General features: G+C 46.0%; 1 protein-coding gene across 3 annotated transcripts in view; it reads left to right on the top strand.

Annotated features, from left to right (window-relative positions):
- The first annotated feature begins 1,868 nt into the window (after window positions 1–1,868).
- LOC135184013 (synaptotagmin-like protein 1) overlaps window positions 1,869–12,623 on the top strand; it is a 37,498-nt gene continuing 26,743 nt past the window's right edge. For 2 of the 3 annotated variants that reach the window (XM_064159441.1, XM_064159443.1), the window contains exon 1: window positions 1,869–1,945. The gene's annotated coding sequence lies outside the window, so the exon portion shown is untranslated. Of the gene's footprint in view, window positions 1,946–9,361; window positions 9,459–12,623 lie in introns of those variants that run through there. The other variant, XM_064159442.1, reaches the window with a different exon arrangement.

Genomic DNA, 12,623 nt, shown 5'->3' on the forward strand with positions numbered 1-12,623 from the left:
TGTGACTTGTAAGGGCAGGCAGCAATCAGTATCTCCCAGACTCAGAACCTGCCAATATTTTAAGTTTAATAGCCTAGTGGTTCATTTTAGGATACAGACCATAAAAGCTGAAATAGAGATCAGCAACTAAATAATCTTTTTTTCACACTTCTGCTTACTATTTTAGTGTTTTACGTGGCTTCTGCCAGTTGTTGTCATGCAGATATTAAAAGATTGAAAGTTGAGAAAAGCATAGGAGTTAGCTGGCTGCAGTAATAAAATGTGTTTCTTCACTGTTTTTACAGGCTGTTGTAAAGTTGTTCCTATGTTGGCTGTATTTACTCACTTCCAGGTCGTATTTTCCTGTGTGACTGAACAGGACTGGCCAGAAATAAAACTGTTGTTCCTTCCTCCACTCGATGCAGAAACATTGACTTTCCAGCACCCAGAAATTCAGACTCATAGTGATGTTTGGATGCTTCATATGTTGGTCACCTCTGAGGTTTACTGCATGCTGTAGTGTTGTTATTTTGCACCTGTTGTTACACATGGGCTATAATGGCCTGGGTTGAAGCTATGTGGGCAAAATGTGAAAGCACAGTGAAACCAAGCAATACTGAATCCTCATCAAAATTCTTCCTGCAGCTGCAGAATCCAGTTTGTACTGAAACCTCAAAATGGATTCTGCACATCCAAGCCCAGTTACAGTGATAACACAGTTCTCTTACTGATCTTACTGATCTCAGTGGGCTTTAATGTTATTGGCATTGACTGCAGCTGAGATAGAGGAAAGGAATTTCTGTGGCACTACATGAAGTTAATGGTAGAGTTAGGAGTAAGATTCTGGCTGTTTGCTTTCAAGGCCAGTGTTCCATTTTATAGCCTAAAGGTACCACTGGAGAGTAGGCTGAATTGCTGAAGGCCATGGGCAGAGTTGTCTCTGTTTCTGCAGTTCTCAGTTTACTGCAGCTGGAGGAAATGCACAGCTGCCACTAACCTTATCTCAGCTGATTGAGCTCATTAGGATGATTGTGGTTCTCTTGAGATCAGCTTTTACAATGGTGAGGCAAATACTCCAGAGCAAATATTTCCATGTCCTAATGTCCCTCTCTGCAAACAAATACTTTAGTCTCATTGTATATAGGGTGAGGCTTGCAGAGGCACTTGAGGAGGCACATTACTGGGCAGACCAATGGGTTTTGTCTTGGGGCTGGAACTTGGAAATGGATCAGTGGTGCTGCTGGGGACAAACTGGACTTTGAGTAAAGGTGCTCCACTTTGCACCCTTCATCTTTCCATCTTTAAAACAGAGATGGTCATGTAGAAGAGTTTGTATCTGGTACAGACCAGGGAAGGACGGATGGGTTTTGTTTCAGAAGCAGGCAACCCAAGAGGAGATGTGTGGGAGCCATAGGCAGGTCAGTGGCTCCCAAGGAGATGCTCTGCATGGTCCAGCTGCTCATTCATATGTCATAGGGCTGCCTCATGCAGAATGCTAGCGCTAAGGCTAGCAGCACTGCTACCTACAGCTGTTCTACTCATGGCTTACACCTCTCTTAAAGCCTCACACCTCTCCTAATACTTCACAGTTCTCCTAACACCTTGCCTTTCTGAGGCAGGTCCTGTCCTGGCAGTGCCAAGGGTGAGACTAGTAGCCTTGTCTTTAAAAGCCAAAACATAAAATAAGGGAAAATCAAAGGCTCACCAACCTGTCTCCTGCCCCACCTGCCTGCTTGACCTCTGCCCACCCTGGCTCCTGCTCCCACTCCTCTATATGCAACGCCCAAGCCGGGTTTTCCGTGGTGCTGCCAGCAGGCACAGGCATAGTCCCGCCCTGCCCCCGGGGCGGTCCCGCCCGCGCTGTACATGGTCCCGCCTCCACCGGGGCCGCTCCTCCCCAGCGCAGAGCTCCGCCTCTGCCAGAGGTAGCTCCGCCCCGCTGGCCGCCCCGCGCCGCCGAGGGCAGGTAAGGGCTTGCCGGGGCGTCCTGGGTGCCCCAGTGGCCGCGGCGGGCGGGAGTGCAGCCGCGGGCCCGGCCCGGCAGGGTGAGCGCTCCGCAGCCGTCGTTCGCGAGCCGGGGCACCCCCACACCTTCTCGTACCGGTGCCTGCCGGTGGTACCGGCGGGACCTCTCCCGCGGCTGTGGCCGGGATTGCGGCCGCAGGCGAGCAGATCCTGGCAGAGGTACCGCTGCCCTCACTTCTGTGGCGGAGGCAGCCGCCCTAGTGGTGTCAAAGCGAGCGGCCACCCTAGCCAGCCGTACCCCGAGTGTTCGCGGGTCCCGGGGCTGACCCAGGGCCTCCAGGCGTGGGAGAGGAACTTGCTGTCGGTGGTACTTAGGCTGGGCATGGCTGCTGCCGGGGGAGTGGGGCACGGCTGGAGCAGTGGAGCGTTAGTTGTGTTAGCCGGCAGGGAGCGGAGGACAGCCCCTGGGGACTGCCCCCGGGACTGATCTCACCGCCTCGTTCCTGGGAATGGCGGTGCCGTTCGGGACCATGGCGGCGGGTATGGGTATGCTGGGGTAGCAGGTCTTCGGCTGAGGAGAGCGTCCTGTCTAGCGGCCAGGTGGTTTTGGTTGTACCACAGCAAGCGGGGGTGTCCCTGCCTCTCTCTGGCTAGGGCATGGCACCGCAGCCCTGTGCCACACCAGGCTAGTGAGACTCTGCTTCGCTTTGGGGCATCACTTTTCAGCCTGGGCAGGCTTTGGGTTCTTGCCTAAATAAAACTGTTTTGTCTTGGCGTTGGTGAATTGTGTCACTGGGGCCTTTTGAAGTTGCTCAGAGCCTTTTTTGTGGCTTCTGTTAAAACTGAGAGGTGAAATGTCAGACCAAAATGCAGCTGTGTTGTGGGGAAAATCTGACAACATAAACTTTTGAGAAAAAAAAATAAGATCCTGCAAAATAAGGCATAGTTTAGTGTTTTGTAATCTGCTGTCTGCTATTGCTTCCCCACAATACTCTTAAGTTGCCTGTGAAAACCTAGAACATCGACTGTCTCTGCCCTGTGATTTCTGTGGCTGTTTGCTCTCTGTTACCACAGCCCACCTTCCATTCTGCTTTTAGTTACTTCCTTATCTGTGCTTCATTGTTATAAAAAATTGGCATGGCAACAAATGCAACATTTATTAATGTCTGTTCCCTTTGCAGCCAGCTTTCTGATGTGATCAATGCTGTTGTATAAGAGATGGTAACCTCTGCTGTTTGGTTTGTTGTGTCTTTCTTGGAGCTCTTTGGAAACTAATAATTTTTAATAAAGCGGTTTTTAATGGAGCTTATTCTCTTCAGCCACTTTAGAGACCATTCTGTGCTCCCTGTGTCTCTGTCCCCAGTGTATGGTCAGTATGTTGGAGATCTACTGTCTTGCCACTGTGAAACTTCTGTGAGGGTGTCAGCAGGCAAGGATCATTTGTTTCTGAGAGCTGAACTCATTTCCTTTGCTCTCTTCTCCCTCCCTGTTCTACCTTTGGCAGAATATCAAAAAAGTTTCATGTGGAGACCCAAGTTTCTGCTCTCCTGCACAATTCTGTAATTGAAGCACAAACTGATAAATTACATCCCTTTAATGCGCCTCCATCACTGGGAATGAGGCAGCCCTTGCTATGCTATGGCACAAGGTGGACAAAGTGTTGCTTGTACAGTAGGCTTTCTTTCATTGCATTTAAATCAATATTGTTATCTACACTTCAGAGATGGGGTAGGGGAGAAAGAACAAAAATGTTTTGCAATAAAGTTGAAAGGAGTACATGGCTGGCTAGGGGGTCAAGAGGAAAAAGGCAACTTGATTCAAGAGTCACTAACAGGCACCTATTTCTCAGTGCCTGTTAGTGACTCTTGAATCAAGTTGTCTTTATCCAGGTTAAACCTACTGGCACAGTTCATCTTGGAGGTGAGAAGACAGGTGGGTCTGGGACAGCAGTTCAGCAAAGCTGACTTATGGAGGATATTACATGCTGCTCTGGATGTCTGCTGGGCTATGCTTTCCTCACTTCAAGAGGTTCAGCCCAACATGTTGCCTTTCCTCACATGAGCAGCTCACCAGGATGAACGTAGCACTGCAAAGCAGAATAGTCAGTAGTTTGGAGTGTCTCAAGGCAGACATCACACCCTCTGCACATTATACATGTGCATTTCATGTGGCAGGATCATCATATAGTTATGTTTGGGCAGAATTACAGTTGCCACTGCTCATATAAAAGTTCCAAGTCTTGTTCAGCTTGAACACTTAGAAATAAAATGGCATTGTCCAACAATACAGGTGATCTTATTATTATCCTAAAAATATGTCTTCTCACCTCTCTGCAAGATTTGCTAAGTATTCATGGAGCTGCACAGATGGAAGAAACACCTCACCTGTGCAAGAAAGTGGTGCCAGATGCTCATCTGAAACAGATTTTAGTGATTGAATTAAATTGGTGCAATCTGTGTTTGGATTTCTCACCTGAGTTTGACTAAACTTTAGCTTAAGATGAACTAAGTGGCTGTCCCAAGTTGAGACTATAGGGTTAAGAAAATTTTCTGGGGACTAGAAGATTGTTATTTAATCCCATAATTCTGCTATCTCTTTATAAACTCACAACAAGAGCAGCTTGTTCTCCTTTCCTTCTCCTCCTGCCCTGTGTCTGGTGGGAGCCACTTTATTGGGAAGAACATGTAAGCAGTAGGCCTGTTTTGGGGCCTCCAGAGGCTTGTTTAGGCCTCTTGGATGGCAGAGGCATTGGCGGGGGGGGGAGGAGGACTGGAGCACTGGGGAGTATTGATTTAGTTTTTGGGTTAGGGGAAAATTCAAGGGGGTTTGCCAGGGATGTGGTAATTGCTTTGTAATGTCTATCTCTGCATTTCTCTCCAAATATAATTCTGTATTTTTTCTCCAATTTCATTTGAGAGCTCAGTTTCTGTCAGCTATCTTTAAAATCCACGACAGATGCAGTCCATTTCCACATGCAGATTTGTGCTAGCTTAGGCTTGTAGCCATGCCCTGTAGTTGATAAACCTACTGTCACTTTCTCCTGTAGAGGAAACCTGAAATGAGAATTGCGCACTTAGGATGAAGTTGATGTAACATCTCATTTAGTGAATTTATTTCCATGTGAATTCAGACTGTCCATGTCTGATAGTATTGGCTTCCTCATGTCTGTAAATGTTGTACACCACCTTTCACTAGGAAGACTTAAGTACAAGGCCTTTCACCCAAGGGAACACTGCAGGGTGCAGAGAGTGGAAGCAGATGCTTTTTGTTGATCATGCAGGTAACAAGTGCTGCCAGAGATACCTCTTGTCCTGCTCCAGTCATCTACCTTCTAGAGCACATACATGGCTCCAATAAGTGAATTCATGACTAAGCCTATGTTTGCACTGGAAAGTCACACTGGAAAGTGGCCAGTTTATAAAAATTATTCCTATTTATGGATTTTTCTCATGGAATGAGAACCATGGCAGAAGGTGAAGTTGCAGCTTCAGTAATGGGATTACTCGCCCTTCGGTTTCCTTTCACTGTATCTCAGGGTGACAAAGCAAACCAGCTTTATTTAAAATGGTAGTGTATTCCATTGGTGTGCTTGAGCCAGATGCACCACAGGCCTCAGCACATGCCTGGACATTAGAAGTGAAGAAGGTAGCAATCCCAAATCAGACATGTACTTGAGCTTCATTTTTCTTCCCTTTCATTACTTGGGGGCTGACACCAGACTCTGGATGTAGCTCTTCTGTGTTTTGGCATCACAAATTAGAGATTGCAGCTCAGGAGGTTATTTCTTAGGAGGTTATCTCCAAAACTTCCCTTTTCCCAGATGCTGGAGGGAGTGATACCTTCCAGATATAACTGACTTTAATCAATGTTGAGATGCACCACACTGGTTTCCAGTTACTTTCATTCCATTTTTAAATTATTTCAGAATCATCCAGGCATGGCTGAGCCTTAAAAAATAATCATTGACCAGAAGAAAGGATCCCTCAGTATGCAAAGTTTCCTAAACAAGCAGCACTGGTTTCCCATGGGTTTTAGTACCATGCTCTGCCTCATGCCATCAAGCTCAGCAGACAAAGTACTAAGGAGTTGGGGCCCATTTGTTTTTGACTTCTGAGCTCCCACTGTGTTACAAAACCAGGGGGGTGGTTGTTTGATACTTTTTTTTTTCCTCCCAGCAAAATGGCTTCTGATTCTGAGGGCTCCTAACCTGCTCCAGATGGCTGGTCAGGTGTTGCAAGCTCAGTATTACTGGGGCATAACAAGCAGGGTCAAGAAAACAATTTATGACATGTCACCACTGGAGGCAAACATGGAAAAATTATGTTTGGAAGGAAGCAAAGTTGAGGTCAGCAAATACTTTTCAGGGTCAAAAATAAAAGCTGAACATACTCATGGGTGATTGCCCATTTTCTTCATCTCCTAGTCCTGTAGTTTCTTTGTTTGGACTCAGGTAAAACTTATTTTCCATCTCCTTCATCTTGAAAATATCCAAGTTGTGAGGATGAGTGAGTGGCAAATGGGGACAGGGAGATGATTGATCTAAATATGTAACCTTCACCTGCACACCTTCACATGCAGCAGTCTAGCTTTAGGCTGCTAACTTCTCAGTTTTAGCTGCTATGTGTTTCTTTGTTGCTGTCTTTTCAAGTGTAAGGTCTGAGAAGATGCTTTTAGGAGTAACCTTCATACCACATGACATCTAAAACCACTGCAAATAAGGCAGGAAAGTAAACAGCAGAAACAGCACAACTTGCATGAGGAGCTCTGAACTGGCTCACAGCTGAGCTCTGGGGATGAAGGCCTGTTACAAACTAATAAATTGAAGATTCTGTTCAAACTCTGTTTCCTTGAGGATGCAAGTACAGATTTAGTGCAAACCTCAGCTCAAGCCTCTGCCCCCCACCCCAAAGCCAAATGCATTTACTGATGGTGTGGGAGCACTTTTGTCTTGCCCCCATCTGAAATTCTGCTGGGGAGGTTTAGATTGAATATTAGGAAAATGTTCTTCATGGAAAGAGTGACCAGGTGGAATAGATTTCCCAGAGAGGTGGTGGTGTCACTGTCCCTGGAGGTGTTCAAGAAATGTGTTGGACATGGCACTCTGGGACGTGGTTTAATGGTCGTGGTGGTGCTGATGGTTGTACTCAATGATCTCAGAGGTCTTTTCCAACCAAAGTGATTCTGTAGGAATCCCTGCTTGAGCCAGGATTGAACTGAGGCAGAGTGGCTCTGGCTGGGTGACAGTCATCGCAAGGTCTCTGAAATGCTGTCATACTCTCTAGCAGCTGGGATATGGCTGTCCTTGTTCAGTGGGATATTGGTGGGTTTCTAGGTGTCCCAGGTGGCTGTGCTTGTTTATTTGGATTCTAGCAAAGTTACAATGAACTACATCCTGCAAGATCTACAAATAGTCCCCACCTATGAATTAAACAGAAGTCTCAAATATTTAAACTACAGAGCTGGATTATTAGTTTATTACCAGTAAATGGCCTTACTGACCTTAAGGAGTCTGAATCACGTTTCTGTGATGGGTTGGTTTGGAGTTTCATGTGTTTTTCTTTTTTCTTTCCTCTCCATGCTGGCTGCAGAAAATGATAGTTAGGACTGAGAAGCTCAGTCGTTTGTTTACCTTACGTGGTATCTGTAGGATGTTTCATTTAATTAAAAATGGATAAAGGAAGTAAATTCTATGTAATGCAAATTCCACCCATGCAGTTGCTTGCTAAAAGGAGATGGGTAGAGTACAGTGTGGGTAGTTACTCATGTGACAGATACATTGGGTAGAAAAATACTTATACACTGTTCTTTACAAAAAGAAACTGAAGCCTTGATAAAATCTTCTGTTATATTGTGGGTCTCCTACCTTCTTCAGAAGCAGTGGTATTTCTGAGACTGAGTGCAGTGGCAGCTTTTGGTGTGGTCAGTGGAGCATTTCCTCAATTATGCATTCCTCACATACAATGAGTAGGGGAGTTTACTCAGGTTTTTTTGGCTTGGCATTGTATGGTTCTTCTAAAATATTTTCTACGAGCTGCTTTCAAGGGGCTGGGCTCCAGATCTTCTTGCTCTGATAAATTCCTGCAATTCCTATGCACTTAGAAGTATCTCAGGGTCATTCTTGATCAATGGACATCCTTCACTGAAGCTGCCCAGGGCAGGGGGGAGGGAAAATATTATAACAAACCAGCTGAGATTCCTGTTATGCTGGATGTCACTGGAAAGCACAACGTGAGACAATGACAGAGAGAGAAACCACCTAAAGCTGTGCTTGCAATGAACTGAAGTGGTATTTTGTGTTCTGGGATGCACGTGGGAGCGAGGAGTCATTGATGGGGTCAGAGTTGCTGTCCTCCAGCCTGCCCGTTGGGGCCTGCCAAAGCTGGCTTTGGTAGTGGTTATACGTAGGAAGCAACTGCTCATTGCTGTGTCTGAGGTGGGAATGGCACTATATACATATCATATGCAGTCCTTGCTGGGCAGAGGAAAATCTGTATGAAGTCCATGATTAGTTGAGCTTGAGTAATTTTGACATTTGGAGATAGGTGAGACCAAACCAGCCTGGCATTGCCAGAATTTGGCCTTGACATTAGCTGTGTGATGGTAACAGTTGTGTTCATGAGTCACTGACTGGTCTGAGAGACCACACCTGCCTGCTTTGTTTGAAATTATCCTTTATCTTATCATCTGTCTCTCATCCCAAGGACACTTCTATATGACTTAGTTGCTTAGGAGCTTTTTCAGTAAGAACAGTAGACCTCTTTTGTCTGCGTTCACTGGGACAAATCAGATAAAGTACTGCTGCAGACAGTGCAGCTGCAGCACTTTTAGTGGAATAGCTTTTCAGAAAACAGTTCTGTTAAATACATTCTCTGTTCTGATAGCCCACAGCTGCTCTCAGTCTGTGAAGGACTAGACAACTCACAGCAACAAGTGGTGTATTGCAAATTATGAGAAAATGCTGCACCTTGGAGGAGCTCTCACAATGCTGTGAAGCTTCACTTTGCAGCGGTAACTAAAAGGCAAGTATTTTATGTATTTTTTCATGACAGTGAGAGAGGAGATGAGAGCACAGAGGGAGAAAAAGAGGCTAGTGGTGTGATTGTGGCTACAGGCACAGAACAGACCTGGATAGGTGTATGCTGCTAAGCCATGATCCTTTTCTGTAGGACAGCCCTTGGCTGCCATTGGAGCACCTGCATTTCCCTGTGAAGGTCACACACTGACTGCTCTCACTATTAGCTAGCAATTTGATACTCTACATGTGATGCTTGTAGGCTTGTGCAATGCTCTTCCTACCTGTATTATTGCACCCTGAGGGCATGTCCATGTAAAAGGGAGCACTTGCATCAGTTGAGCTGTCACAGGTCTAAGCAAGACTCTCACATTTGGCTCCTTGCCCTGGCAGCCCCATCAGCTTGTGCCTTCTCAGTGGAAGGAATCAGATGGAAGGAAGAATGGGTCTGGATCTTCCAACATGAGGCAGAGGCACAAAGCTGGTCATGGACACAATACAGGTATGGCAGCTTGGGTACTAAGTCTTTCTAGTCCTGCTAACTACAGAATGTATTGGAACCACATACATCATTCTTAATACACTGCTACTCTTAGTTTTGACCTGCTCTGCAAGAGTTGTCTTGACTAAGAAGTGTATTGGGAAGTGTCCACACATTGTAAAACAAAAGGAGGTTGCTTCCTTACATTATGATAGGATGGGATAAAGAGGTATGGACAGAGGCAAGTAGCCTTTCCAGCTTGCTGCTATTTTCATCTGGCTATGAATAGATTTGTGAGATCACTATTATCTGTTCCGGGTTTTGTTGTGGTTCGAGTCGGGAGGTTTTCATATCTTTATTACATAGACCTGTGTGCAGCTCCAGATCTCAAAGGATGGTGGAGATCTGGATGGTCTTACACTGACCTAGGTGATGAAATTGATGTGTTAAATACTGTCATCTTCTGTGGGCTCCAATTAGCAGATTAACCTGCCCCAATTGACAGGTTAAAGTTCCTAAATCCATCCTTTTCCTTTGCACACAAAGCAGTGTCTATTCAATGAAATCATAAAAACATAGAGTGGTTTGGGTTGGAAATTACTGTAAAGATCACCTAGCTCCAACCTCCCTGCCATGATCAGGGACACCTTTCACTAGGCCAAGTTGTTTAGAGCCCCATTCAACCTAGTTTTGAACATCTGCAGGGATGAGACATCCATCCACTTGCCATGTGGGGTATACATTAATTTGTGTGCATCCCAGCACTGAGGAAGGCATGCAGCACTGGGAAGGAGAGGTGCATGCTGAGAAATCAGAGTGGAGACTGAAGTGCCCTGCAGATGAGCTATAGATAATCAGTGTCTGTGGGCAGGTGACAGCAAGAGCACTGAGCTGGTACTGTGCATTTGAGGAGTTTGTGCATGGCTTAGTTATAAGGAGTATTAACATCGTTCTGTTTTGAGCTGGAGCTGAGGTAAACTTCTTGTAAATAAAAGGAAAGTGCAGCACAAAGAAAGCCGCAGCCCCTTCACCATCTGCCTTGCCCAGAGGGACTCTGTTTCATGCCTAGTAGGCAAAGTAAGCACTTAATTTTAACCTGATAAAACTGTTCAAGAGAGTATTACTATATTACTTAAAATCAGCAAACAGCTCTCTGAACAACACCCTTCTCTACTCTGATAAAAAGAAAGCACTTGGAGAGGATACTTTCATTCAGGCAGGAGGTCCATAACATACCTTCTTTCATAAATAGCCATGGCTGCTGCAAAACCCTGCTTGGGATTAGTTAAACTATTTATTTTGGAAAGCACTCCAGAACTACACCTTCTTGAGCTTTTCCTCACCAATGCAGCTGCATGCCTATGACCTGTGTGGTCAGCAAGCTCCCAGTGAGAGCAAGCAGGAGAGCTGGTATAGGCAGTTCAGTTGGTTTTAATCGTGTGTGTGGACATGCTGCAGAGCACCAAGGAGTGAGGGATTGAGCATTGTCCAGGTTGCAGGCTGTCTGAACGCAGCTTTGCTCACTGTGGCCCAGTGCAGTATGCTCCCTGTGAGATGCTATGCTCTGCTCAGTATGGTGGGTGTTTATTTGCCCCTTCACTTTCAGGGGTTGGATGTTGGGCTGATGCTAGGGGAACGTATGTCACACTACCCCTCAGTGCTTGACTGAAGGGAGAATGGGGCAGTTTTGGACCAATCACAAATGTCCATGTCCTGGCTGGTGTAAACGAGAGTCTCCCTAGATCCACCCTCAGCACCAGACCTTTTCCTGTTTGTCAGCTCCAAAATGTGGGACTGATTTTTTCCCCCCCAAGTGGCACTACTCTCTCTGGCATGCCGTCCAAATATCTGACAATGGGAAGGTTTATTCCTTCTGTTACTATCCCTCTTAGATTTTCTGCAGGTGATCAGAGCTTTCCCCTCTCCAAGGGACTGGCAGAGCCATTAGCTGTGTCCCATATGAAGGCTGGCATTGCCTGTCTCCCTCCTGTCTGCAGAACTGCAGCTGGGCACTGCTTACACTACCTCTCCCAGCACTGCAAAACCAGTCTCACAGGTGAAGATGCCAACTGGGAAGAGCCTCTTTGCACCTAAACACTGCTCAGCAGATCTGTAGTAAGCTAGATAGGGGCAGAGAAGGGCGTGAGGAATCTTCAAAGCTCCCTGAGTAACACCTGGCATGAGCAAACGACAAACTTCCTCTAGAAGAGCAAGCCCGACTGTGACACAGGTCTGCATAATGGAGTGGGTGAATGCAGAGCAATCCTTGAGGGGTTTTGCAATAAAATGCTTGGGGATATCAAAGAAACAAGTGGCAGGTCAAAACAGAATGGGCAGATACTTTTGCATTTCAAGTGTAGTTAGGCTGAGAGGCTTTGAGTCTATTACAAATCCTTAAAATTAATGTGAATTTGGAAAGTAATTAGAAAAATCTGTGAAATGCAGAGACATTGCTCCTGTTCTGGCAAGAGTCCCTGCCCTGTACCCTGCAGGCACCTGGAGTGCAGGATGGCTCACCATGTTCTCTCTATCCATGTGCTGTTATCCTTTGGTGAAGATAATGTGTTGCAGGGACCTGCAGTCTAGCTGTGGGTGGTCATTCCTGTGTTTTTAAACTGGACACTGCAAATCTATGGGGAGATAAGGAGGCACATCCTAGCAGCACAGGTCTCACTTCTCCACCTGTGCTTGAGCTCTGGCTGTGACAAGCAATGTAACAACACAGTGTCATGGATCTTCTCTGGTGACTGAATCATTCACTTCTTCTGTGGCAGGCTATTACAGTAAGAGATGCAGCTAGTTATGGCCCATGATATGTCATGTTTCTGCTTGTCCCCCCGCACCCAGCATTTGTCAACACATGTGAGGCATGAGAGCTGATCCTTTTGTGATATTCTCTTCCCCAGAAAAGTAGTTATAGGGAAGAAAGTCCTTTGGACATGCAGTGTGCTTCTCTACTCAGATTTATTGTATTTCCTGTAAGCATGGTAATCTGTTTTTCTCATCAGGCCTAACAGGGCTGTTGCCTTTTCACTGGGGCATTGTGGTGGTGCAGCACCTGAGAGTAGGCTGAGCTTGTTCTGCATGGTTTGCATCAGTATTTAAACAGAAGTTGCTATTCTGGACAGAAACAGTTTGTTGTTTCATGAGTTGAGGTTTTGCTCCTGTTGTCAGAGCAGTCCTGAC

This window comes from Pogoniulus pusillus, chromosome 19, assembly GCF_015220805.1.
Source record: "Pogoniulus pusillus isolate bPogPus1 chromosome 19, bPogPus1.pri, whole genome shotgun sequence".
Classification (NCBI taxonomy): Eukaryota; Metazoa; Chordata; class Aves; order Piciformes; family Lybiidae; genus Pogoniulus; species Pogoniulus pusillus.